At 42.1% G+C, this 23,532-nt stretch overlaps 1 protein-coding gene across 6 annotated transcripts in view; it reads left to right on the top strand.

Moving 5' to 3' along the window:
- SGCD (sarcoglycan delta) overlaps positions 1 to 23,532 on the top strand; it is a 309,270-nt gene that overhangs the window by 25,188 nt on the left and 260,550 nt on the right. Inside the window, exon 1 of one of the 6 annotated variants that reach the window (XM_048961010.1) lies at positions 9,818 to 9,917. The exons of 3 other annotated variants lie outside the window; for them this stretch is intronic. The gene's annotated coding sequence lies outside the window, so the exon portion shown is untranslated. Of the gene's footprint in view, positions 1 to 9,817; positions 9,918 to 13,339; positions 13,391 to 23,532 lie in introns of those variants that run through there. 2 more of the 6 variants (XM_048961003.1, XM_048961008.1) reach the window with 2 other exon arrangements.

Genomic DNA, 23,532 nt, shown 5'->3' with positions numbered 1-23,532 from the left:
AGAAAAAGCTTAGAAAACATTGGGAAGTTATGGTTCTAAACACTGTTAGCATCAAACTATCTAGCAAATTGGTCATTCCTTTACATATAGCAATTTGTCAGGGATTGTTGCTTAATTAAAGTCTTAATTAAAAAAAAAGATATAATAATTTAAGAGCTATCTTTACTCTTAGCTAATTGAGACTAAGGATACTTATGCCTCGAATGTTCTTTAACTAAAAAGTCAACAGCATGTGTGATTTCTAGTTGTAATCTGGATCTGTCTCATGCAAATCATTTTTGGTGTCTCTCAGTAGAACTACAAGTTCTGTGAGCTTTTTGTCTTTTGAGGTATTTCTGCAGTAAGTGATATAAACCACTCCAACTTGAATAGTCTGTGTAGTTTGGCTAATAGTTGAGCCCTGGGTTAGGTAAATATGGATAAGATGTGTATTCCAGGCATGAGATAATGTCAGAACGTGAACTTGAGGAAAATTGTTTTTCATTCTGAGGCTTGCTTGAAAGCTTCTGCATTCTCTCTTTCATTCCCCAAAGGGCAAGAAGTGTTAGAAATAAATAAATAAATGTGGTTTGGGAGGAGGAAGGCGGTTTGTTTTCTCATTTGCTTCGTTCTTGTGGGTTCTTCTGTGTTTCTCACCTCCCCTTGAGTAATTTCGCGTGCAGTTTGCGTTTCATTTATTTCAGCGTTAAAACCTCTGTTCAGGTCTATATTGCAGGACTCTAAGAGTCACCAATGGGTCATTTCACTTCTCATGCTTTACTGTGCTTTACAATTGCAACAAAAGATGGCAAGGTCTTTTCTTCTGGGGTAGGTGATGCTATGAGGAACTGGCTATGGAGGAAGGAAAGGAGGTACAAATGCTTCACAATGCAAAATGTTTGCATTCTTCATATTTTCTTTCTCTTATTAAATAGGAAAAGTAAGTGATGTTAGCTGAAGTACTGTGGTATCATATGTAACCTACATAGTGCTGCAAATGGAAGTGATGTTGCTGTTCTGCAGTTTTGGAAGAAGCTGTGCTTGACAGTATGGTCATTAAAAGCCCAGAAGGCAATCCAGCAACTCAGACGAACGTTGAATTCCTTGCATTTTATTAACCCTATGTATTACATGTCTTTTTAGGACAACATTATTATTGCCTTGAAATCTGTTATGAACAAATCAACTTCATCATTATGCTTATGTCTGTTTTAAGTGAGGACTTTTTAAATGGTTTTCATCTAAGATTGAAGCCAAACAGCAGTAGGTTTGGATAAGCATCTGGTGCAGTGTCCCTTTTTGCCTTCTTTCATTCAGAAAGTCCTCTCTTCCCTGTTTCTTGTAAGCTAAGCATCAGCATCTCCATGCTCCATCTTTACCTTTAAGCATGCACAAACGTCAGTGATTGGAGTGTTTGAATTGGGTTTCCCACCTGGAGAACTTGGTGAGGAAAGTGCAGGAGGTGCTCTATTTTATCTTCACACCTTTTTTCCTGAATAGAAGCATATTTTGTACTCTTCAGCTGAAACAGTAAGGAAAACCCAGCACCTGCAGTTTGTTTAAAATGAATGGTGAAATAATAGTTATTATTATTAAACTCAAGCTGAATGTTCACTGCTTATGGTAACTTGTTTACGTCAAAAAAACAACTCCTTTCCCTTGCTGAATGCAGAGTCTTGCTAACAGAACTCTTACTAGGTGCATACTTAATGCCACATCAAATACACTGCTGTTCCTTTTCCTTTTTAAAAATAATAATGTATTTTCATCTCCATGGTTGTAAGTTAAACTAGTCTCTCTTCTCACCCTTTGTGCAGGTAGGGACCAGCTGTTCTTTCTTGTCACTTTAATTGCTTTACACGTTTGATGATGGCTCTTGCATGCATCCTGGCATTTTCTACACTACTTGTTTGGTTGTTTATTTTGTTTAACACGAATGTTGCATGTAACACACTGGTGCAGTTGGAACCCTACCACAGTGCTCTCCTTCATTTAGCTCTGTTTAATGAGCGACGTGTGAAGCTGAACGTTGCCTGCCACCCAGAGTTGCTTCGGTTTGTGTAGGTAGAGGTGTTTTGACATGAGACACAGCTCTGGTGGCCACTATGCAGAGGTTGTGGCAGTACTGGTTCAAAAAATACAATCTTATGTGCTCTTAATTTAACCTATTGTGTCCTGAAAGCATAATGTCCATCTCCTAGGAGAGGACGTATAGAAACCTAGATATTGAGTGCGAGTGAATCTGTCTTTTAAATCCAAGCATCCCTGTCTTCTATGCAGTGCAGAATAGAAAACCCAGGAGATACTTCCATTTGATTCATGATTTCTGGTTGGCCCAGAACATAGCATTCCAAAACACATCAGGTCTCTGTTTAAGCCTCTACAAAGGAGAAACACCTCCAAAAGGAGCATTTAAAAAGAGGGAGGGAGCGAGACCCGAAGTTGTCACAGTTGCTTTGTGCTAATCTGTAGACATTGGGGTCTATTTAAAACAGCCAGCAGTGCTTTGGAGACTAGACTGATCATAAGCTGAAGAGAAATGGATGTTTTTGAGCCAAGATAGCAGAACTACAAGTATGTTTATTTTTGGAAGGAGTGTAATGCCAACTGGCAGTGCAAACTTGGCTAGGGTAAGGGTCTGGTGTGGCTGCAATAAAACATAAGGATACTGAATTTAGCAAAGGAGCAACAGGAATTATCATTGGTGTTGTTGCTGGGGAGTGCAGATGCAGTCTGGCATTTTATCAGCATGATCTTAGTTTGAACTTCATGAATAAAATTTAATATATGGAGCTTGGAATAGTTGGTGCTGGATTTATACCCAGGGAGCAGGTACATTTAATTTCGTAAGTACATTGCACTCCTCATCATTTGCGTAATTTGAATGTTAACTGTTTAGTATCCTCTGTGTTCTGATGTATTTTTTTTTCCCAGAACATTTCCCTGACACAAATTGTTGCAATATTTTCTTCCTGCCTATCACTGAGGACATGGATCAGTTTTTGTAACCACAGGTTAAATGTTTCAGGTGGAAACATTCCTCACGATTCTTAAAAATAAGAGGAAATGCTTTCACTTTGCCATTCTCAAGTCTAGAAAATTATTGGCTGTGCACTGAGAGAAGAAATAACCCATGCGGTCATGCTACCACATCCAAAATGAGCATGAATAGATGTGAGAAATCAAAACTGCAGATGGGAATACTATAGAAATAGGGAGTGCTGTTGGGAAGTCTGAAGTGGTAACAACCATTCAATCTAAGCTCTTGTTATCTGTTTAAATATCCTTCTATTTTTCTTAAAGCTCTTCTTGCATTATATTTGAACTGGTGTAGAAGCTGTATTTGGCAATAGTTCACAGTCACTTCAGCAACTTTATTTCCTTCTTAACTACCATTTTCTTTTTTCTCTAATGCCTTTCTGCTTCTGAAAGCCTGTTCATTGATATAATCTGAGGCATAAGAAAGTTTTCCCTTAGTTTATGATGCAATTTTTGGAACTTGATGGTGATCTAAATCCTCTCCAGCCGAGAAAGTTTGCTGCTTATTTTACAGAGTTGTCTTCCATTTGTTAAACTGCAGCACAAATTCCAGTGTGTTCCTCTGGCTTATTCTTATACAGTGGTTATACTTATTCTTACGCTGGTTTTCAGCAGTGATGTTATTTTTGTTGCTGGGTGAGCTAAAGATGCCCTGAGGATGGGGAGCAGCACTGTGTTGTGATGCTTGGACAGCCCTTTGTGCCAAAATCGTGACTCCCAGTGGGAGGGTCTATGAGGATGGACTGATGACTAGAAATTTCAGTGCTGTTTGCCACGTAGTGTTTTATGCTCTCCGTACATAACACGAATTTGCAGTAGGCTTTGAACAACTTGGTTTAATTAATTAAATTAATTAATTAGCTAGCAACTGAATAAGAGAAAGGAATAATCCCTGTTAGATCAATCATCTACGCTTCCCTGAGTAATGAAGCTACTTCAGTGAGAAAAATAGGAGGCAGCACAGGGGATCTGCAGTGGTAGATCCATGATGCTTAGTTAGCAGATAGAGAGCCATGGTGCTTAGTTTGGGCCTTGCTCTGTATTTGGATTTTCATTTCAGTGGCTAGCCTCCTGCTTGAACTGTCTGAAATCCCTGAATGATCACATTCCTATTCCAAACCCGCCCGTAGCCTGCTGGTCTGTTTTTTGATGCAAGCAGTAGAAAGCATGAAAATAAATTAATGTGTTGACATGTCAAGATTGACTGGTGTAGTATTTGTGGTTTAGTTTGTATTTTGCAAAGAGTGGATCTTATTTGCTTTTCATTTTGAATTTCAGCATGATTATGGATAATTTGAGTTTGCACAGTGATCAGTAAAGGGGGGTGGCTGCATGCTTTGTATGCTGTGCTGCATCACCCAAATGGATGCTGCTGGGCATACCAACACCTGCTGCTGGTGAGGAAGCTGAAGTCAGTGTGTTGCAGAGGTGTTTGTGCGCTGAGCACTCACACTGCCTGATGGATGCAGGTCAGTGTTTAACTGGAAGGCACTCCAGTCACGATGAATGTGTCGCAAGCTGAAAGCTTGACCCTGAGTTGCTGCTTAAATCCGTTTCCAAATCCACAATGACACGGTGGAGCTCTAAATCCTGCTGATTTCTCAGGGTGTGTACTTCTGCAAAATTCTGAGCAATCTCTCCGTGAGTCAGAGGAGCTGAGCAGATTGCATGAATTTGAGACACCTGGCTGGACGTCCTCCAGGTGACAGAGGAATGAATCCTGGCAGTTTCCCTCAACTTTGCTGGGAAGAGTGTTGAATGCTCAGTGAGGTTGCCGCAGCTCTGACTCATTTTTGGAGAAGGTGGTCAGAAACAGGAGGAAACTGCTCATTGACTGTAACCCAAGCAGAACTGTACAAAGGAAGCAGAATTGCAGACCCTGAAGGTATAGAGGTAATCTACAGGAAAGATAATCAGCTTTTGTGTGTAAGCCATCATCAGCCCAGAGGGGAGCAATTTCTGCAATCTACCTCTACTTCATGCAGTGGGTATTGGTGTATGGATTTAATTGTAGTTCAGTTGATGAGAACATTATATAGCTGTAGAGCCTGTAGGTACAGCTTACTCATTTCAGGTTAAAAGAGCAGGTTTTGTAAAATTCCATCTAGCTCATCCTATCTGACAAGGTCTCTAAAAATACTTCTAGTCTCTTAAGTGCTTCAGACCTCTTCATGTGTAAGAAAATTTCTTCAAGCAGTCCATTTTCCTAATGATGGCCACTCTCCAGCACTCTGCCCTCTGTTCCAAAGTGGACTGCGCTCAGAACAGCCTGCACTGTGTCTGCTTTTTCTTATGTCTTTAATTTGACTGTTGGTACCTTTGAGCATTCTGGAGAAACTCACACACTACAGTGCAAGAAGAGAAGAAAAAAAAAACTTGATGATGAAACATTCCTGTGAATCTGTGAATAGCATGTGGTGGCATTTTTGACCTCTTCTAACCCACATCCCCTTGCTCTTATCTTTCTTTTCGATCCCCTCTTGTCTTCAGTTAAGCTCATCACAGAAGGAGCTTTGGAGGAAATTGTTTTGTAATAATTGTGAGGGGTTGGGAGGGAAGGGTTTGGGATGCTGCTATGCTGGAGGGTCAGCTCTGCTTTTCTGACAGGTTTGCAGTCTTTGTCTCTGTTAACCCTGTGTGGTTTTTTTGGTTTCAGAAACCTTAGAGCACCTGAATATCACCCTTGTGTCTAAGGGCTTGGCCTAAGAGGTCAGACTTCCCACTGGAAGGCCACTCCTGGTTATATGTACCTATGGTCTACAGTATAAACTTTGTTTTTCTAACAGAGACTTCTCCTTTTTTTGTGCTGGCAGCCGCTACCCAAGTGTTGGTTCGTTTCCTTGTGCTCAGTTTCCTCCTGATGCACAATGCAAGATGCTCCTTTCATTTTGTAAAGTATGTGGGAGTTTTTGCAGAGCAAAGATCTTTCCAAAGTAGATGGAGCTGGTTGCTGGCAAAGCCGAGTTCACTTCAGTGAATTCATTCACACTGTTGACGGTGGGAACATACTGAAAAATATCACAGCCCAGTGGCAAAAAGCCTTTAATAAGTGAGGTCATTTACTTCCAGTGAGACATTAGGCACACAGTTACCTTTCAGGTAGACAACTACACTGACAGTACGTTGTATTTCCTGCTTGGACAGAGTGTAACTCGTGTCCCAGGCACTTTCTGGGGAGGATTATGCTTAGCAGCACTCTGCAGGGGTTGATCCCAGAGGGGGAGGTTTGTCCAACCAACATTAATGTTCCTGTGCAGATCCCTGCCTGCAGGGATCCTTCCTGGGCCCTGCCTTCCACTGAGCTCTTTTTGTTACGCTGCACTTTCATTCCCTGCCTTTTGGCGTGCTTAAATAAAATTAAAGGTAAGAACAGAGTTCCACCTGACTTCTGGTTTAAGTCTGGTCCTTCATCATTTAAAGTCTAAAATGCCCTGTAGGAAGCTAATGCTTTATGTAGACCAACTGCAGTCCCATTTGCTGCACAGATAATAATAAACCCTTCCCGGGATTAGTGAAGGTTTTTTTCTGAATTAAAATATCACTTTGGGGAAAAGCTGACTTTCTTCCCTTGCCGTTGTGCATAGTCAGTGTCTGTTCCAGTTTGGGTTTCTGCCAGAGCTCTGACTCTAGGCTTTTGCCTGCCCCTTACATGTTCTTGTTAACGTTTATTGGGTCGTGCATGCGTGAGAGCCCCCTTTGAAGGGGGAATAGTTAGGGGTGGGTAGAAGATAGTCTGGGCAAGGTTCAGAGTATGGGAAGGACAGCACTGAGAAGTGGAATAATGCCTAATCCACTTGAACTGTGGGTGTGTTCTCTTTAAACAGAACAATGGTAGCTGACTGCTAAGAATGGCTCTTCTTTCTTCTTTGCTAGTTGCAGGTACTGATACAGATTTTGAAACTTGGACCAGTTCAGTCTAGTACGTCCTTGGATGAGTTTCCAGCTTCTAAAATGGAAGAGCAAGGAAGAAAGCTAAGAGAAGCAAACTAACCCAAACCCCAACGACAAAATTATTGCCACTTGTTTACCACCCTCACATCTAGGCATCTTCCCTGAATCTCTTCTCTAGGGGTTTACTGCAAGTGCAGAGCTGTGAGGGTGTCGAATGTGGGTTTTTTTCCTCTTTCTAGAAGAGGTGTAACAATCCCCAGCTGTACAACCTGTGAATAATGCATGAGCAGTTTATTGTGTGTGGGAGAACTCTTTACTTCCCGTCCAACATTGGTCTTATGCTTTATCTTGTCTATGTACTTTCTTTTCCACTTCTGCATCTTTTTTTTTTCTCTTCTTGTTAACATCTAAGCAGGACATGAATTCACTTCCCTTTGCCAGTCAGTGGTATTTTTAAGCTCCGTATTTTACTTCTGAATTTGGCTTGGTACACGTTTTCTTTTCTTAAACTGTTATTGAGGATGTTGAACACTGCAGTAGTGTTGAGCAGTGCATGTGGAGCAAAGGTTCCCCGGTGGTGGTCTGCAGTGGAGAGTGGGAATGTTTGGGGATCTCCCAGTAGAAGTGGATCAGAGCACTGCAGGAATGGCCACTGCAGGAATGGCTGTGGCTGCAGGCACTGCTACTGCAAGTGTCACAGGTCTGTTACTGATTGCTGTTTGGAATCCTGATCAGTGCACCTTGAGGACACTGGGATGCATCTGAAATTGGTCAGTTGACTCGCTGGGGGATCTGCCTAGACCTGTGTTGATGATGTTGTGCATTCCACAGAAATGAAGCGAGACTGTGACTTCAGAGCTGAGTAGGAGAGAGAGAGCTCATTTTTAGTAGTTGTGGAATTAATTTGATTGATCATATTTGACACCAGTCAGGGAAGAGAGAGTATTTAGGCTGAGAGAGCAGGAACGCATTCCAAGATTTTTTTTCTTTTCTGTATCTTCTGGTTATGATGAGTATTTTTTCCCCTCAGCTGTCTTATTCCTCTAACAAATGCCTTTCCTCCATTACATTAAAAAAAGAAAAACAGCAACAAAAAAAACCCACACGCACAAAAAAGAGATTCTCTATAACACACTCTATAGTTTTAAGAATAACGTTTGTGACGTACTTTCTAATGGTGACAATTTCAAAGCCTATGGAGATGACACTGGTAGAAGCTTTTAATCTAGTAATGAAATGAGTACAGCAAGCACAGAAAAGAGAGGACCAGCTGGAAGCAGCTTATTTTTCCTTTCTTGTCTCTTGCTTCTTCAGCTATTTCTGTTATCTTCCCCTTTTAATTGCAGGACAGAGATGAGAAATATAGAACTGTAGTTGTCATAAAAAGTAGAAGAAAAGGTCCGTTTCCATAATCCTGCTGCTTTTTCTGGTGCAGAAACCCACTGAAATCACTGCATCCTCATTTCAGAAATGAAAAGTATAGTCTGCTTCATCTTTAACTGCTGTCAAATGTTTAAGCTTTCCTTTCCCCAGCACTTACTCAGAACACATTTTCTGTTCAGCTAGGAATGTTATTACTAACTGATGAACAAGTCTGAATACTGAACGTGGCAAACGATTGACATTTCTAAAGTTAATCATAGAAACTTTTCATCCGGAAGATGCTGAGGCTGCTCTGGATGCTGTTATACCATCTGACACCAGCAGTGAGGAGTGCTGAACAATGTCAGTTCAAGATGAGTGGCTATAAAACAGTGGAAAAGAAATGTGATTCCCATGACACTAAGTCATCATTTGAGTTCAGCAGACTTTCCTGACTGGAAGACTACTAACAAAAGACACATCTTGCTAATAGCCATATGCTCGAAGTGCTGTAGTTTGAAGAACTCTTGCACAAAGCTTAAAATATCACCTCATTAAGAAACTTTCCAACTAATAAACAAGTCACATGCTTGCTTTATTTTCCTTATCACAATAATATATTTCTAGAGAAAGAAGTAGATTTGATAACAACTTTAGCAAACAGTATGGAGATGGAGATGAAAGATTTGCAAAAGAAGTGTAGACATGCAACTCATTTGAGGGAAGTTAGTTTGTTTCTCTTCAAATACTCTGCTTTGATTTCTGAAGTCTTGCACAATGCCTGTAGTGTAGTCACTGCTGTGGTTGTGGCCATCTGGGACCTTGCTCACCAAAGTGCTAAGCCTGGCTCTCTATGCTGCCTTCTTGACTCTGATACAGCACTTCTGTATCTGAATGACTGAACAGTGTTCAATGTGGCTACTAGAGGTGTTGAATTTTCCCAAGCCCCCATCAGCAGAAGTCAAGCCAAGGAGACCAGGCTGCTTTAGCTCTACTTGTAATGGAAGAGCCAGAGATAAGAAATAATAAAATTTTGCATCTTGTAAGCAGAATTACTTTGGCTTTCTAGTTGTTATGTGGTATGATTTCTGTTAGCTGGATTACAGGGGGCTCTGGGCTTAAGTGTTGTTCACACACACTTTAGATCTACTGGCACTGCCACTCAGAAGCTGTAAGAGAAATTGGAAGGATTACTCTCAGTTTTAATGATGTCGTGTGTGTGTGTGTGTGTGTGTGTGTGTGTGTGTGTGTGTGTGTGTGTACACGTGGGCACTGAAATGAGCTGATTCTCTTACACAGACGATGTTGTGAGCCAACCAGTTCTAGATCCCAGTTACTTTCCAGGTGGCTGCTTTTCCCTTTGTAGGGAACTGTTATGTTGGGGCTTAACCTGGTGATTGGGCAGCTGGTGATTGAGCACCTGGTGTATTGGGCAACTGGTGATTGAGCACCTGGTGGAGGTGGGCTGTGGCTGGCCCAGGGAGCACAGGCAAATTGTTTGCACCTGTGCTCCCCTCCTGACCAGTAGGGGTGGAGCCACGCTGGGCTCATATCAGGGCCAGCTGCTGAACAGAGAGCATCACTTGGACCTGGGCTGTTTTCTGAGAAGAGGTACTGCACAGCCAGGGAGCCACTTCACCAGTTGGGTGAGTTCAGCTCTTTTTTTTCTGTATGCAGCTTCTGGCCTATCTGTGAATGCTCTGTCTGGTGTTGCTGAGAACTTGTCAGAAGCAGTTTTGCTCCTTCATTAGCACAATGCCCCTTACTCCTTGTGAAAACTGCCCTGTTATGAGAGGCAATCTTATTAGCAGTCCTCTTCCAGTATTGTGCATTTGCTTCTGTATTTTACGTTCATCTGCTGAGTTGCTTGAAAAACATTTTGCTGTAGTGACTGGAGTGGTAATAAGACTGGAGGCTTTTAGGCGGTGTTCCAAATGGCTTTCCACATCTCACGCAGCCTGACTTGATGTGAGGGCAAAGGGGCCTTGCAGAAGCCAGTAAGTTATCCCCTGGCCTGGTTTATACCTGCCTAGTGGTCCCCTAGGATTAGCAGAGGTTTCTGTCTGCACTGTGCTGTCTCCTTGGGAATTCCTGCCTCGTTGTTCTTCATATGAGAAGCTAATTTTAGTTGGCATCTTGCCTATGCTTTTTGTAGGGTATAGGATGGTCTTCAGCTGAGAATAAGAATGTAGAGGCATAGAAAGAATCTCTGTTATTATGGGTTGAAAGTATTTCTGTCATTGGTTTAAAAAATAAAAGCATAAAAAAAAAAAAAACCCTTCTCCCTTTTCTATGTAGAAAGTATATCTTTTGTTTAATTCCTAGAGAATCCCTAATTCTAATAGAATGAATTTTAAATTCATCAGGCAAGATAAGCTCCCATGTGGAGAGCCTTAGATTCAAAAGGGGAAAGAAAACATCACCGACATCAGGGTGACAAATCTAAAGGATTAATAGATATTTCTGGATTTCAGACTTCATAATTCAATGCTTGTTGGCTGTTTGGTGCTTTTATCTGGCCTTACCGAGCATCGTTATTCATTGTGGGCCATTGGATTCTCTTAGGCTGTGTGGGATTTGCAGAGCGCTTTCAGTAATAGCGACAGTACTTTATTTCTGCCCTGGTATTCTGGGAGATTTGTTCGAGGGCACATCTTCCAGGAATTTCATAGAAGAGGCACAACAAAAAGAACACTTATCTTAACAGAGCCACAACTTCACTGTCAACTATAAAAGAAAAGCCAGCAGATTCCATCTTAGATTAAAAGTCAGCTGTGAATAGAGGCAAATATTCCCGTAGGCGCAGGGCAGCTCTCTGAAGAGAGATTGTTGAAAATGCAAATGGCTGAAAGAGAGTTCAGAGCGATTACTTTGTGTTTCAGAAGCACTGTGGTTTCGTGTGCCCCAGGTCAGTTCTTATGAGATTTAGAGAAGAGATTTCTGGAAGACCGATGGCAACTTTCCACATGCTGTCTTCAAAATCCTCCCGTCGTCTTTGCAGGCAGATTCACTCTTGTGAAGGACTCCTTCAGGGGAATGGATAACAGATGCCAGGATGGCCCCTTCACACAGCATGACAGCACAGGGCAAACACTGGAGGAGAAGAAAAAGCACCGTTCTTCCCCCTTTCTTTTTTTTTTTTTGTTTTCTTTCTTTTCCTTTTCTCCTCTTCAAGCTCAGAACTGTCACATTAGCTCTTCCAGTTCTTAAGGCATCCTTAACAGAACATCACATCTTAATAATGCCAACAGTGTCTTGACCATAGCTTATATAAAAAGACAGAGGGTAATAATCGGGCTCCATCAGGAGGCCATCAGCTAGATGAGGAACAATTGACCTTTCAGGAAAAGCCATGCATTTAGAGGCAAACTAAATAAAGTATCAGGCAGGATAGATTGGAGTTGCAAAGCAATGTTTTTGTCAGACTGGAGGAAAAGGACTCTGGGAATACAGTTGTTTTCATCTTAAAGGAGAGAAAAGACACCAAACCCTACTTCTCAGGAGATGGGTTCACCATTGCTGTCTTCTTAGAAGAGTGATAGAGCTGACTGTTCTCCTTCAGTTTTACTGATAAATCAGTCAGTTGGACCACAGAGAAGTCAATCACTTGCATGGTAGCATTAAACCTGTCATACTAATAGGATAATTTGACAAAAAGATTGATTTCTCATGTCCCTGCTTCACATTCAAGACAGTCTTTAAGTTCACAGCACTGAGTTTATTTCTGTATCTTCTATTTCTATTTTCCTGGCATCTCTTGCTTGGGGCATAAGAGAAAACACCCTGAAAATGAGGAGGCTGAGCATAAGACAGAAAATGTGAGGGAAGCTGTTAGGTGGATAGGGGCTAACTCAAGAACTCTGAGATTTGGCATAATGTAGAAGGAAGATATGCCCTAACCTGAGCTGGTGGCTTTGATTTTCAAACCAAGAAGAAAGAAGGGGGTAGTTTAAAGCAGTGATCTGATGCTTTTAAGGTTTTAAAACCAAAGGGGAAGGGCAAAGAGTGGTTCACAAATTCTATTCATGACATTTTATTTCAAAATGTCAAGTGCTGAAGCTCTGGAAATACAGCTTATGCGGTGGATGTGGTGCATAATTGAAGTCACTGTAGAGTTAAGGAAATCTGTACTACTTGGCCTTTATTTGAAAATAAAAACTTTGGCAACACTGTGTACTGCTGGGTACGTATGGTGCTAAATCTCAGTGCAAAGTGCTGAGACTTCAGGGTCTGACCTGCAGACCTGCTCCCATGGCACCATTCCTTCTTATCTTGGGGGTTAACCACTGATGGCCTTTGCTTTTACTTCTTATCCATTTTGTCCTTTCCTGAATTTGTGGGGATGAGGACAATCAGCTGATGCAGTTTTCTTGTGAAACCAGGGAATATAAGTAGTTAGTTGATGCACATAATACAGACTCTTGTCCTTATTTCTACCACTTAATGTGTATAGCTATAAATGTCTTAATATTCAAATACAGAAGGGTCCTATCCCAGTAAACCTTGCAGCCTCTCATTTCATCCTTGGGTTGTTTTAAGTCTGCATCTGTGCCAGGGCAAGTCATCAGCCCTAGGCTGGCTTTCTTTTTGTAGATGAAGATGCCTCAAAAGCTCATCTGCTAAGGTTAACCCCACTTTTATGAGTGATACCGTTGTCCTTGGGCTAAGGAAAGTTGGCCTGTAATTGTCTTTTAAGCTGTGACCTGGATGTGAATGGGTCTTTTCTTTTCTCAATCCTTTGGGACCCCTTAGAAATAGACCTACATTTCTGTAGGATTGTATCTGGGAGAAACCAGACTAGAAAATGGTTTTAGAGGCTCCTCACCCACCCATTTCTCCCCAAGACTTAACTGACCCCTACAATGCAATTGGAGTCCCTCCAGGAATATTGCTGGATTGTCCTCAGTAATGTTAGTCAAAACAAACATGTGGGACACGCTTTTCTGGTGTTGGAGCAAAGCCTATTTGTGTCTGCTACATTAGGGAGATTGCTCAAGACCAGTTCATCCATGTGTAAAGTTGCCCCTGTGGTTCTGCCTAGGTTGAGGAGTTCAGGGAGATCTGCTGGCAACATCGGCAGCGGTTCTTCCATCCACCCGATTTCTCCAAGGTTCTGCAGGTCAGAGAAGAGTGGATATGTAATTTGTTTGCCTAAATTAGTTTTTCTGCCTCTTTTTTTTTTTTCCTCTAACTACTGAGTTTTCAATTGAGTACCAAACTTCGGGGGGGGGGGGGGGGGGGGGGGGGGATATGACACTGCATAAGTTAAATGGGAAACAGAGCTTTCCCTGTCTGCTGTTTGCATTATGCAGAAATCAGAGATGAAAAGGGTGAGCACATGTTGCAGGCACTCTCCATTGGCAGCTCGGCAGCATGACAAATCACCTGGCATACAATACAGTTTACAGTGAGCCTTCCTAGTTGTTTACCTTCGTATAATTACACAGCATGGGCTCTTTTCTATTAAGGGAAGTATTATGTGAGGCGGTTTTGTGTCTTTGAATTCCAAACTTCCCACGAGCTTTTCTAAGCTTATGCTGGAAGAAGGGAACACCCATGTTCTGTTGGCAAGAGTAATGCTGGTGTGTTCGTTGTTTGTAGTGACATAGAGGCTGTACACCACTAAAATTGAATCATCTTGATATTTTTTTTGTCCAATCCCAGAAGGATGAGCATCTTCACCTGTTCTTTTTCATATAGCATATACTTGAGCATACCTTGCACAGGTTGCCTTATGCTAACCTTGTTCTTTTCAAGCCAGCCATCTCCTTAGAGACTTGGCTCCCTGTAGTGTTAAGGGGTGTGTGCATGTAATACTTACAAATATAGAAAGAAATCCTGCTTGATGAAAGACTTTTGCTTTCTTTCAGCTCCAGCAAACTGGATTGACTTGTAACTATACTGAATGTACTTCCGTAGCACCTTCCCTCAGGGATCTTAAACAATTTTCTTACCACTGCTAAATGCCGAGCCTTATCTATGCATTTGTAAAATAGAATGCAGCTGTCTGTGCTGCGGGGTGGAAGAGTTAACAAAGAAATGCTAAATGCAATGTACAAGCTATTTGCAAGGGAGAGAAGTCAGATCTTAGCTCTGGGTTGTAACTAATGTGTGTTCTCAAATATAGTGTCGTCTTGGGGAGGGAACTTTGTTTTTTTTAATTGATAATGTGCTAGAATGGAATGTGATATTTAATGTGGACAGCTGTGACTGAACGTTTGGTCAGTATTGAGTGTATTTTATAGCTCAGAAATGAATTAGTAAAATAAGGAGGAAAAAGTAATAGGTGTTTTCTGGAACAAATTTGGAATGTGTTCCTTATCTGATCAGCATCAATTCCAAGTTAATTGGTCACAATGCAAACTCTGGCTTCTGTATAAAAACATGAAGAGGGAAAGTATGTGAATAAAGTAAGGAAGGGGGGGAGAAAATTGCTCTGATCTGCAGCTGCCATGGTGTTACGTGGCATGATCTCTGGCTGAGGCAGTTGGAGGGGCTCATCCATCGTGTGTGCATATACAGCATGAAGGTTTGAGCATACAGTGATGAGGAGAAATGCTTCCCAGCATTTGTTCTTGTGCAGTTTCTTGTATGAGCTTCCTGTATTTTTTAAAACAAACAATGAAAGGGGAGTGCAGTGATACTGACTATTGTTTGGTGATTCCATAGTAGTTGTGTCCCTAATAAACTATCAAAAAGAAAGCTGACTGCACGAGCGTTGTTGGCTGGGTTAATGTATGCTGCAGTGGAGTCATTTGAAAATAATCCAAGCAAAGAAAGTAGATTGCTATAAAAGTACATTTCCATTACTTGTGCCCCTGGCATGCTAATAGCTCATCCAGTAGAGAGGGGAAGAGAAACCAACAACCCAGCAACGTTATTTTTGTTTCATTTTTGGAACATCCAAGCCATTTAGTATTGCTCTCCTTTGTTATTTACGGAAAGGTTACTCCTTTTAATTAAAAGACACAATTGACTGAAATGTGAGTTTTGTCTGAAAGAGTTTAAAGAACAGAGTGGGAATCCTGTGGTGTTTTTTTTTTTTTTTTTTTTTTAATTAAAACCTTGTAATAATGTCTAGCTTTCATGCTCTTAAGTTCAAAGTTTAATTCTCAGGTAGAGTGGGACGCAAGCACCTGTAGATGTCGTCTTGGCAATTGCAGGTAGTTTGCTTTCCTTAGCTGGAAACAGTGGCAGATACAACTGAGCTCTAGGGCAAGTCTAATTTTGGGGTCAGGAAGAGAGTTCCGCTTGGAAACAGGGAATGCAGTGTTTATGTGCAGTTAGGGCTTTTCTTTTTTTGTTTCTTCTCCAAAAGATTCAGTATCAGCCTCTACACACTGCAGGTTTGCACACTTTAAACCTTTCTGTTATCCGTGAAGGCTTAGCACCTGGCGAGCGCTTTAGTGGAGCTACTGCTGGGAAGGTCTGACCGCTGCTTTGGTACTGAAATAGAAGCAACTTTCTGCTAAAAATCTATCCCAAATAGCCAAGCCTTAAGTGTTTTGTATTCCCATTACTTTGAATGGGAATTTCTCCTTACAAAGGAGTTTGGCTCTATCAGCAAAACAAATGCCAGGTACTTCTTATGCTGGTCCATTAATTTCGATCCAGTTAAATGTATATTCCTAATTGTTCTCAGTCAATGTATGTAAACAGATCAGAGGAAGGAACTGGTCCAGAAGGGGGAATATTCAGTTCTGTGTGCTTTGAAGCTGTGGGGTTGAATGACTGTGTCATCTTGGCTGTGACCTTCGGATTGGAAAAGTGAATATATGTCTTTTAAGGGCTACGTGGTAAAATTAATGATTAATCAGGGTGCTTTGGTTTGCATATTTTTGAATTCCACAGTCAGGGCTTGTGTGTATAATGGATGTTTTTATTTTCTTTCTTCTTCAGCTCATCTTTGCTGACTGCACCCGTTTGCTCCCTGATGTTGGTAGGCTCTAATAAATTGAGGAGTTTAGGCAGACAGCTCCTTAGGCAAGAACTCTCACTCAGCTGGTAATGTTGTTGAGATCTGCCTAGACTATAAAAGGCTCAGAAAAGGGGACAAGCTTTCGGCTGGGAGGCATAAGAGAAGCGTGACAGCTTTGATGTCTCCCCTCCTTCCTTTTTCTTGGATGCTTAATTGGCATTAGGAAGCAGAGTAAGTCATTAGATTTGTAAGGGGAAAAAAAGAATATTTGGGACTCAAAGTCCAAGGAAGCCTGCTGTTAGTTGTGCTTGCACGAATGGTATGAATTCCATGATATTTAGCTCTTTTCATAAATATCTTAGCTGTCATAGTGATATGATAAAGCCAAAATCTGAGTTCTCATCACAGGAAAGATGTTTGTCCGCATATTTGGGGAAAACAGCTTGAAGATGTGACAGCTTTGGGTTTGAATGTGCAAAAAAAAGCACACACCCACAGATAAAGAGGCCCCCACGTCTTTGGTTCCTGCAGTGCTGTTGTAAAATGTTGTCTCATATAAATACCCAGAGAACTCATTTATAATTTCATGTTTATTAAGAGAATACTTCTCTTTCCCCAGTTCCTGGTGCTTTGCTGTCAAAAGCTGTCTTGACCCATCCTTAGTGCTGTAACATTACAGGTCAAAGAAGAGATCCTAGGTGATAAATTGTACCGTTTGCCTAGCCATGTATGTATGGTGCTTACACCTTTTCATTGACTGCAGTACTTGGCTTTTATTTCCTGTCACTACCCAGAGAGCTGCCACTTGAAAATCCTGCTGGCTGCTCTTCTGCCTTCCCCCCCCCCACTATGTTTGAATATTGTTTGCTGGGGAGAATTCAGAGAGCATTGCTGTGTGTGGGGCTGTAACGTCACAGAAATACAGACTCTGTGGTAATGAGAGAGAGAGAAGAGCCGTTCTCACCTCATCCTTAGGGAGAGCAGAGGATGGCCTTCCAGGTTCCAACCATTTGTAGGCAGGGCAGATGAGCGAAGGTTTTGTTGTGTTACTGTGGTTCTACCTTTGATGTCAATTCTAAAAACTCAGTGTTACAAAGGAAGTAGAAAAAAATAGGAACAGCATTGACAAAAACTATGGTATTGCTAAAGCCACTGTTGAGGACATGGCTGTGTTTTTTCTCCTGGCAATACACTGCTGTACAGGGACTCTCTCCTCCTGGTTCATGGGGGATGAAGCCAGAAATAACAGGTTTAAACTGCAGCAAGTGAGATTTGCTTCAGTAACAAAAACTTTCTGAGATGATATACTGCATTAGATTTCTTGTGGGCATTGCAGCATCTCCATCGTTATAGTTCTTAAAGAACGGGATAGAAAAACATCTGTCACGAGTGATATCTGCAGAGCAGCTCCTGCCTTGGGGCACAGAGATGGACTCGATGACCTCGTGAGGTCCATTCCAGCCCTGTTTTCTATGATCTCTAAACCAGCAGTTTTCATTACTTATCCCTCAGAGCCCCAAAAGTGACAGCACTATCACACTTCGTTTTTACCCTTACACTGTCTTTTTTTTTTTTTTTGCTGGATGGGTTTTACTTATTCTGAGAGACTGGCTTCAATTACTTCTTTCACATGCTTCTCCTTTCTCGTAGCCTCAATCTTTACTTTTTTTCCTCTGTCCCCTCTAGGCCTTTTCTCTCTGTTCTTTAAGTGGGTCCTACTCACCTCCAAACTTTCTCAAAGCAAAACTTGCTCAAAACTCAGATCTGTTTTGTGGATTTGAAACTTCCAATTAAAGAAAATAAGTTAGAGGAGCTGCTCAGTGCCAAAGTCATACCCAGTGCTGCAACTGATATGGCATCGGGAACGTTTTTTAACTCATCTAAGGAAGATAAATCAGGACAGCAGCAGATGGTGAGATGGGGAGTTATCTGGGATAAAGACAGTTTTGCATGTTTGTGCAGGACGTGGCACAGTGTTGCCTTGAGCCTTGACTAATGATTGCTGTAATAACCTTAATTATCATGGGAAGCACATGAGATACCAGATGTGTGTATTTGCTTGCTTATCTAGGGCCAACCTCTGCAGCTATGAAGTAAACCAAAGTCCTGTGAAGGAGAGACTTGTGAATGTTGGGCACGGTAGAACTTGGAAAAAATAAAAATGCAGAAACACCCACATGCAAAATAAATAAATAAATAAAGAAAATCCACCCAAAACACCAACAAAATCCACAACGCCCCCAATCAAAAACAACCCCCAGAATATTCCAACGTAGCTCTTCAGAGCTGTCCAGAGGAGAAGATGTCTCTGGAGGACGGTAAGTATAAAGTCCTTACAAGCACCTGTGGTCAAATTTAATGTAATGCTTAAGAAAGCTCTGATGTGGTGCTTAGGGACATGATTTAGTGGAGGATGTTAGAGTTAGGGTGGTACGGTTAGGTTGTGGTTGGACTTGATGACCTTTTAAGGTCTTTTCCAATCTGAGCAATTCTGTGATCCTGCATTTAAATATAGTGAGTTCTATAGGGAGATGGGGAGACTTGCAATTATCCAAGCATATGCTCAACTTTTAATAATGTATTTGTTTATATGCTTGGATTTTTGTATTTGAATTGGAGGGATTGCTGATAAGTTTTGGTGCTTGGCAACAGCTGAAGTTGGGAGGTGACTGGGTGGGAGCTGGTAGGTGTTCTTGTGTTCAAGTAGGCAAGTGAAAGATCAGTCTGCACATGGCATTGCTGTAAGGTATGAAAGAACCATGGGTTGTGCTCTGAAAGGAGGAAATGTGATATAAAGGTGATTAAGAAATGCAGCACATAAAAGCCAAGAAAGGGTGATGCTGGGGGTGATGGGTTTTTGTTCATCTGCTCCAAGTACCCTCCACATCGATAGCATCCCTTTTTCCTGACACAGTTGGGTGTTTTGCAGGCTGGCACGAATGGTGAGTTCCCAAAAATTGAATTAAATTTGTTCTGGTAGTGGTGTGTGGTGGTTTTTAAGTGGTTTCCTTGTAAGCTAGCTTCAGGGCTTCCCCAGCTCTTAATTTGGGTGAGTAAAGTGGAAGATTGCCCAATACAAGCAAAGCATCAGGCAGGGATGAGCTAAACAAACATCCTACTTGATTGCAAAGCGTTCTGGTTCAGCTCTGAGATGCCTTGCACTGTGAAATAGCTGTGATAATTCTCCATGTGTCTGAGTGTCATTGCTGCAAACAGAGCCGTGGGGAGGAGGGTGCAGGGAGCAGCCCCTGCTGTGGTGACAGTGGTTGATGCGCACTGCCACAAGTGCCCGAGCAATCTCTGGGCTCTGTCCTCTACCCCTGGGGCTGTATATGACAGTTGGTGTCATGACTTGTCTCCAGTTCAAGGGGCAACGTATTTGCAGGATGTATACATTTAACTTGGGTAATAAGAGTCCAATCATGAGATTACCAAACCTCCCTCCTCCTGACTTTTTATAACTTTGAGCAGCCCCATTGTGTTATTTATCTGAGGTCCTGGCCTTTTTGTAAGTAATTGCCCTATGTAAGCATTTATCTGTACAAGGAGTGCCACTCACTGTGTGGCTGACTTTGATGTGCTCTACTGAATTATGCACTTAACCAAAAAAATAATTGGAGGGGGAAACTCATTTTGGTAGCTTCAGGCTGCAGGAGGAGCTGCTGTGTCTTCTTAAATCCATGTGTGTGCTGTACGGGGTCTGGTTGCTGGCACCCACAGACCCCTTCAGCAAAGTTATTAAGGCAGAATTGGAAGAGCCTTTATGGAAACTTTGATTAATTTTTCAAGCGGTGACCGGAGCTGCTGTGTTACGGGGCTGTCAAATACCATATGTCCAGAAGCCTTGTCATCTGAATTTCAAAGTCAAAGCCACATTTTAAGAGACTTGCCCTTTTCATCCTATCTGGTCTGTGGGGGAGAGGCACTGGGACTGAACCCTGCTTGGCCGCGTGAAAGGAGCGTGCCAGCCTTCCTCTCTGCCAGGGATGTTGAGCTTAAATCTATTTCAGGCCCTTAAAAAGGTCAGTTGAGGCTGCCAGCCAGAACCTGTGTGTAATTCAGTGCTATTAGAATCACAGAAAAATAAAATCCCCCATCTGGGGCTGGAGGGCAGGGAGTGAAGGAGGTATTGGGCATGCTATAAAGTGTGGAAAATGAGCTCAGTGCAGGCGATCTTTGTGCAGCCAGCATCCAGCAGAGCTGTCCCTGTGTACTGGGAACGTCACTTGAGCTCTGCTGTGGTCTTTGGGCTCCACTGCTGGGCATCTGGCTGTGGGACTGGGACCTGATGAAGCTGCTTTTCTTTGCCAAGAGAGGTCAGAACGATGCTCCTTATCTTAGCTGTTGGGTGTAAGATCCTTGGATACCAGCAGTGCTTGGTTTTGAGGCTTCCCATAGCTGTGCTCTGCATCAAGGCAGAAGGGAAACAGAAGTTGTGTGGGATTTTGGGGAGTATGGCTGTGGTTTGTGGCAGAAGAAGCTGAACTTGGTGCCTCAGTGGTTCCTTTGCATCCTGTGTTGATGATCCTGAAGAAAGGTACCCAACCTATTTTATTCCTTATCTTCTGAGATACTTGGTTACCCTATGATGACATTAGTTTGGAGTCTGACTAGAGCAATAGGAGCTCTGAATTCCTCCCTTACTGTACTTTTACTTTGCTGCAATCCTTCAACTTGTGCTTTTATTGGTAACCTAAGGAGAGTTCTTTCAGAATTGGAAGGGACTGACATCAGCGGGTTGGAGAGCCAAAGGGAAGATTTCTTGTAACGGTAATCAACCTGGCTAGTTTCCCAGAAGCATCCAGCCCTGCCGAGATGTAGGAGCGCACAGCCTCTTGTTCCACAGTTGAGTCTAATTTAATAACACTTTGTTGATTTGCAGTGTAAGTTTTATTCTGGGTTTTGACTAGTATATTGGAATGAAGCTTTAGTAATCTGGGAGATATTATATTTGTCCCGTGGAATATCAGGAGAGATTTATTGGTGTCTTTACAGAATATCTGATGAATGTGAAAAGCAAACTTAATGTAATTTCTCGTTGATTATTTTTTATGTTAAAGCCCCATGATCTGAAGTTAATAACTTCATATTCACTTGCTGTCCTATAAATGGGGCTTAGTTTTAATCTTGCAGATTTTTTAAAGTTTAATCGGCAAAAATCACAGAAATCATGTTCATATTCACTTGCCATCTTGGTAATGAATTTCAGCTTTAATCCTTCTGATTCCTCCAGATTGATTCAGCAAAAATTATGTAACTAGGATTTAATTAAAACATGCTGTTTTCCCTTAATTCTTTCTTAATGTGTTAAACTTTAATACGCCAACGTGAAAGATTTTAGAAATATTAGCCTCCAAGTCAAATAGACCCTTATTTCCCAAAGTAGTCAGAAGTTTGATGCCAAGCTTATAATTTTTTATTTTAATGTTGACTGTCATTAAAATGTGCTTGTCAGTTTTGTAGCTAACTGCAGTGTGAATCCGGAAGCTATAAATAAAATTGGGATGTAAATTTGGTATCTCGGTCTTAGCAGCAAAAAAGTAACTCTCGCAGTCAGAACGGTGTCTGCCAGCACGCTTGCCTCCTGTTAGTTAATCGCTCCTTTTATTCATCTCCAGCATTTTGGCTGGCTCCAATCCAACCTGCTATGGTAATGGTTGGAAACAAATGGGATCTGAGTGCTGGTGGACACGAGCCGTGTGCCGGTGGACGGCAACTTGTGCAGCAGCAGCAGTCAGTATCTGGGCAGTGCCGGGCTGTCCTCACACCACGAGGTGAGAACCTGATGGATGTGCGGCCGTGTGATGGATGCTGCACCCTTGCTGTGCACTTACTGTAAATCAGAGAGCAGAGTCAAGTGGTGAGCGTGCGCTGGTGTCGGCGCACAAGTGGTGTCTGCTCTGGTGCTGCTCCTGGCCTCGCGCAGGTGGGAGTGGAGCATCAGTGCCTTTCCATCGTCTGCACTCCCTTTGACGCAGCTCTGAATATCTTCTGGAAATAGGTTATGCAGCGTGGCTGGCACGCAGGATTTGTCTTCTCAGTTTTTCTTTCCTTCCCAGAATAGATTTCAGATTTGTATTAAGTTTTTATTTGTTTTACCCCCATTGCTGTATGTGTTTGCAGCTGAAGGCAAGGCCGAAAGCGTGTAGGACAGGCACTGAAGAAGTTACCACAGCTCATATGAGCCCAGCCCAGCAATGGTACCAAATGAGCCCTTGTAGACTTTTACAGGCCCAGCCAGGACTTGGTTCATCACTAGCTGTGCTCTTGTTGCATAGGGGTGAGGGTTTTTTTTTTTTTTTTTACTTTCTCTGTGCCTTTAGCTTGGAAGCTTGGACACGTGTTGATGATGATGATTTCCCCCCTCACTTCTTTTTTTTTTTTTTGCCTAAACAAGAGACAGATGAGTAAGTAATCCTTTAGGGCAAGTAGATAAGACTATTAATTTCTCCCTTTTCTTTGTTAATCTCTTGAATAATGCAGGGAACATTAATAAGTAAAACCAACCTGGTAACTGTAGGATGCAATGGTTTTTCGATATCTTCATGTGTTGCAAAATTTAAAGGGTGGCCTCAGATGAGATAGTGGATCATATGATGACAGCATATGTCTGATATCCTTGAGCACCAGGGAAAAGCATAACTGCTTCTCAGAGCAGAGTAACTGACCGCACTGCGCATTCCTGTGAGCCTCTACTGCTGCGCATGGAGAGAACAGAACTGTCCCTAAGGTAAAGCTTTGAAGTCCAGTGCTCACTACTGCCCAGATGTGCCTTCAGTTTGCTTTACTGTTATCAAAATAGAGACTCCAAAACCCATGCCAAATCCCAGCAGCCCCTTGAGGGGATATCTAGGAGTGCTTGCAACATGTCACATCTGCCCAGCAGCTGTGGCTGAGCAGCATACGCTGGTGGTGTGAGTGCTGCTGCTTTGATGCAAGGCTGCAAACTGTGTTTCTTATTTTTGCCTCCTGGCAGCAATCACCTTCTGTGTGCTGAGGAATTGTGAAACCTCATGCCAGGGTTTGGGAGCTTTTTTAGGTTTTGTGCCTAACGTTTCTGCTGTGTTTAGAAGTGTTTTTCTTTGTAAGTGGACTGGAGTTGAGAAGGCATGCTGGTGTAATGCAGGGTTGGTTCCTGCTGCCTTTGGAAGGATGCTGCGTGCTTATCCACTCTGTTGTGCAATGACAGATTCTTCCCTGAGAGCCATTGCTTGGAGGGAGCTTTGTGTTCTTCATCAGCTTGCGTTACCTCTATGTTAGCAAAGTGAATGAAGAGAAAATAGAATGAAACAAAATGCTTCTAAATGAGTATTGCAATTCTTATTGCAAGCATTAGGGTAAAG

This window comes from Lagopus muta, chromosome 14 (assembly GCF_023343835.1).
Source record: "Lagopus muta isolate bLagMut1 chromosome 14, bLagMut1 primary, whole genome shotgun sequence".
Classification (NCBI taxonomy): domain Eukaryota; kingdom Metazoa; phylum Chordata; class Aves; order Galliformes; family Phasianidae; genus Lagopus; species Lagopus muta.
The sequence above is the reverse complement of the archived record's forward strand: the minus strand, read 5'-3'. Positions and strand labels throughout refer to the sequence as shown.